The sequence below is a fragment of the Rhagoletis zephyria genome, unplaced genomic scaffold (genome assembly GCF_001687245.7).
Source record: "Rhagoletis zephyria isolate East Lansing unplaced genomic scaffold, Rhagoletis_zephyria_1.1 Rzeph_scaffold_05049, whole genome shotgun sequence".
Taxonomy (NCBI): domain Eukaryota; kingdom Metazoa; phylum Arthropoda; class Insecta; order Diptera; family Tephritidae; genus Rhagoletis; species Rhagoletis zephyria.
The window spans coordinates 1-5,247 of record NW_016162132.1 but is presented as its reverse complement, the minus strand read 5'-3'; positions in this window follow the sequence as shown (position 1 = coordinate 5,247).

The window sequence follows — 5,247 nt, the reverse complement described above, 5'->3', positions numbered from 1 at the left end:
CTACATATTCAACTTTACCTTCTTCCTTGTTTGAGTCTTAATCTATTCATGTACATACATACATACATTTTATTCCTGAACTGCTGCTTAGCACGTTTCTTTAATTCGCTATCAATATTAAAGCAATGTCATTGATGCCACATAAAGTGATATCATGTCATGTGGGGAAATTGGGTGTGGTGGTTTGCGATGTGGTGGAATTGGGTGTGGGAGTTACGGCGCTGTGAATTCAGGTGTGGTGGGCTTAAGAGGTGCGGTGAGTTTAGGTGTGGTGAATTTATCTGTGGTGAGTTTAGGTGTGGTGAATTTAGGTGTGGGGAGTTAAGATGTGGTGAGTTGAGGTGTGGTGAGTTAAGGTGTGGTGAGAAAGTTGAGGTGTGGTGAATTACGGTGTGGTGGATTTAGGTGTGGGGGGTTAACGTGTGGTGAGTTGAGGTGTGGTGAATTAAGGTGTGGTGAATTTAGGTGTGTGGAGTTAAGGTGTGGTGAGTTGAGGTGTGGTGAGTTAAGGTGTGGTGAGAGAGTTGAAGTGTGGTGAATTACGGTGTGGGGGTTAAGTTGTGGTGTGTTTCATCTTCATCTTCGTCTTCATCTTCATCTTCATTTTCATCTTCATCTTCATCCTCATCTACATCTTCATCTTCATCTTCATCTTCGTCGTCTTGGTCTTCATCTTTATCTTTTCCTTTATCCTGATCTAAATATGTCCATTCTTTTCTTCATTTACATATTCACCCCCACCATTGTTATTAGGTTAGGTATTTAAATTTTCCTTCCTCTTTGTCTTTATATCTAGGTTTCTTTACTTTTATTTTAATTTCTGTATTTATCACTTTCTTCTTCTCCATACTCAACTTTACCTTCTTCCTTGTTTGAGTCTAATCTATTCATGTACATACATACATACATTTTATTCCTGAACTGCTGCTTAGCACGTTTCTTTAATTCGCTATCAATATTAAAGCATACATTTAGGGGGCATTTCCGCCCCAACCATGTACATGTGTGCATTGGTATTGGTGTGACTTTTGAATTGATTTTTTCGCTCTATTTTAAACTGATTTGAAATTTTAAAAATTGCCTGCACATCAGCATCAAAATACCTTTCTAATGATACATAACTGTTTATACCTTAGAAGTATAGCTTAGCCGTAAAAGGGGTGTAAAGGAAACATGATTGCCTATTTATATATATGATTACTATATCAGAATGAGAGCAAATTTACACGTCACTACCTTATGGGGGTATAACACCGTTATGTACTAAGATGCGAAAGTTTCGCGGATATCATTTAAGAAATTTACTTTTGGAGGAAAATTTAAACTGAGGTCATGAAATTTGGCCACAAAAAACTCTGGATAACTGGGGTTCGACTTCTTTAAAGCAGAAGTATATCATGTCTGGAAATTTTATTTTAAAATATTGCTTTTAATGTAAAAAATTGTATTATTTAATTTTTCGGAAAGTAAATCGGTTAGACTCAATCCCCGACTCATTTGACTGTAAAGCTTTATGTCTAGAAGGTAAGCCTAAATACAGGCTGATTTCTTTACGCAAACTTTGCTGGATCTTAATAAAGCCCCGCTAACTGAGAGCTTTAGCTAAATTTTTGGTCTTATTTTCAATATTTCTGGTCGTTTGGGACTTTAATGTAAAATTTGGGCTAGCTGTATTTCACACCTAAACCATTTCAACCCAGCTAGCACAACAACCGCGGTTCATCCCTTATCAAATTGAGCAATAGTTAGATTCTTCCACTTTTGATTTAAACAAATTTTGGTCAGCACTTTTTTTAGAAAAAAAAATCGAAAAATAAAAAAAAATACAGATTTTTGAAATGTAAAAAATATTGTAAAAACTTTTGGCTTAAAATTTTTGTATACAATACCTCCAATTGATCTAAAAAGTTCTTGAAGTTTTTTGCGATAAAAGTTTTTAAAACTAAAAAACAAAAATTGCAATCTCCAAATAAAGTTAGTTTAAAAAATTTGTATCAGGGGCCGAACAACAATTGGTGACCAGAGATCATATGATCGTCTGCATAACAGCGCCCTTAAATATCACAATTTTTTTCGATCATTGCAAAATCGTTGTTTTTGATTTTTATTTTTCTAGATGAAGAAAAATCGTTAAATTTGGATTTTTATTTTTTCGGTCAAATTTAATGGTTATTTCGTAATTTCTCTTTTTTCGATAAAAATAATAGTTATTTAGTATTTTTATATATTTTATATTTTTATTTATTTTGTATTTTTGTTTAGACTGAGTTTTTAACTTAAGTCTCAAAATAACGGCTGTAATACGACAGTAGAAAGGAAAAGCAAAAGTTATACATTGAAAAAACAAAAATCCAAAAATAACGATTATTATTGACAGAAAAAAAATATATAATAAAATATTGGTTGAATTTTATCGGAAAAATGGAAATTCAGTTTAAGCGGTTAAATTATGATTTTTATTACAAAGGTAATTAAATTTATTTTTAATTTAATGTTTGCGGTAAAATTTTTTCAAAGTTCAAAAATTAATATCTTTAAAAAAACACCTTGACAATTTCATGATCTTTTTATTATTCGAAGTAATTGTATACAAAAAATGTTTTTTTCTGATGCTTTTTATTTAACATTAAATACCACCAACGAGCCCAAAACCATTTTGGTAACTATAATGTCTTTGGATATAAGAAATAAATATACTTGCAACATCCGGGGTATTGTTAAATTTTGCACTTTCGAAATAATTAATATTTTTTTCATTTGTCACAACTTCGTTGAATGACAAAAGATATGTTCTGACCAAAAATGATCCAAGTCAAAATTCGATACCAACCATTGGTCGATTATACTATATCTGTGTATATAAAAATGTGCATACATACATACATACAAACATACATGCGTACATATATGTACATATATGTACATATGTATACGTATGTAGTAAATAAGCCTACAGATTTTTTTGTGAATCTAGTCAGAGCTGTCTGAACTTAAGATCAGGGGTTCTCAGATATTTCATTCTATTTCTTCGTAGTGCTCGACATAAGCATGGAAAGTACTTCAATTTACATGTCTTGCGGCTGCATGCATGCTCGACATTAGTCGCTGCTTTAGTAAATACTACTATCCCGACTTAAATTTAGAACAGAAATTTCTTGTTTGGTGTTTTCTTTAAAATATTTCATATGCTCGCACCCAAATGAAGGACTTAGTTTTATATGCACTTACATCAAAAATATTTCACAAGATTTAATAACTAGTGCTCTTTAAACTGCTGCACATTTCCAGGAACTAAGTAAGCTTCAATTGAAATCCATTGGAAAAATGGCCAAGCTAAAATTAAAAACAAAAGATTTTGACTGAGAAAAGAATCACGTGCAAGTGGAATTTTCTAAAGAAAACCGAGTGCTAGTTTAGAAGAAAACAAAAACAACAAATTTTTAAAAACAAAAGCATTTGTACACTTTGTGCCATTTTTAGCTGATGCCATGCCAACAACAACAATAAGGAAACACGATCAAGAGTATTGCCTCAAGACGAATGCAGTAGGCACATATATATCTATGCATGTATATGTGTGTACTTGCAACATGCAACTCGAGGCAAGCAAATTGTTGTTAGCTGTCTCAGTCACACCCCTCTGGCAATGAGTATTGGCGCGTCGCAATGTTTGCATTCACAGTTGGCACTTGCATTTGCTGTACGTAGCACGAGTTGCCTCTGCTTCTCCGTACCCTGCCGCCTTTTGCTTCCCTAAGCAATGGCTTTCACTGGAAAATGCGCCGAACCACTGTTCCAGTAAAAATGGGTGCAACAATGGCAGCAATGCAAAAGCGTAAAGTAAACAAGCAAACAAACAGCTGCAGTGAAGAAATGATGACAATTTTTGCATAAACGAAGTGGCAGCACACATAAACACATGCACCCGCACATTTCCATATCAACATACACACACACACAGACGCACACTTGTCGGCATGAACAAGCACTGAACGTCAACAACACAATGCCTATGGCGTGAAAGTGCAGCACTTTTGGCTTTTGTCTTGCTTTTTTGGCACTAGGTCAGCGGCAGTAATAACAACAACAGCAGCAGCAGCGGCGGCGTCAGTTGAATATGCAATTTTTTATTTTTATTTTTGCCTGCATTTTTTGGTTGATGCCGCTGACGCTGTCCTCGCCAATGCATATTTACGTCGTCATGGCATGCCATGCAGCAGCAGCTTTACACTGGCTAAAGTATGTAGAGGCATTTAAGGCGCATTGTATGGGCACTTCTGTAAAGCTGTATGTGCATGTATGTATGTATGTATGTGCCTCGGTTTGTTTGCATAAATGACTCTTTTGTCTTGAGTGTCTTGCGAAAAATGTGACGAATGTGTTGAAGATGGACGCAGCTGCCTTGTTCACTGCCTCAATGGCTGGCTGTCATTTCCTTAGATCTCTCACTTTTCGCGACTCATTACCTTTGCCAGTTGAAATATAACACATATATATCTCTATTGTTGCCTGGCGCCTTACCCCGCATCTTTTACAAAGTTCGTGCTGTTAGTCCCTTCTTCAAACCGCGATTGAGGTAACCACGTTGCTACGCCTAAGTATAGTACTAGGCAAACGGTAGCAGTGTTGCCGTTGAGAATTTTCAGTAAGTAGCAAAAAAGGGAAAAAAAGGGTCACTCGGGCAGGTTCTGCAATTCACTTCCGAGTGAACTTCAACCCCTGCCAATTTGAATTCAAAGCGGGTTTGTTTGAAATTCACTCGAAAGTGAATTGCAGAACCTGTTTGATTATATTATTTTTGCTTTTCTTCACTAGTTGAAGAATAAATCTGTTGAATTTAAAAAGAATATAGCGGAACAAGCTTTACATAAAACAGGGTTGCAAACATACACATAAATATACTTGCTGCAAGGAGAAGAATTGCATTTTCTTTAGAAGTTTTAAGTGATGCATTTTTTCGCACTTACAGGATGAAATATTTTCTAATAGGATGGTTCTCTTAACATTTCCTAAAAAATCTCTGAAGGGTCAAAAAATCAAAATTTTCCAAAAAGTTGGATCAAAAGGTATTGGCGCTTAAAAAGGGTCAAAGTGGCCTTTTAGTCGCATAACGGCAACACTGAACGGTAGTACTTTTCAACTTTGCGCCGTATGCGTACATATGTACATATGTATGTCTTCAAATGTAAGTACATCTGTATGGGATGCTTTCAAATGGGCGTACATAGGTACATTAGATTGCCTCAG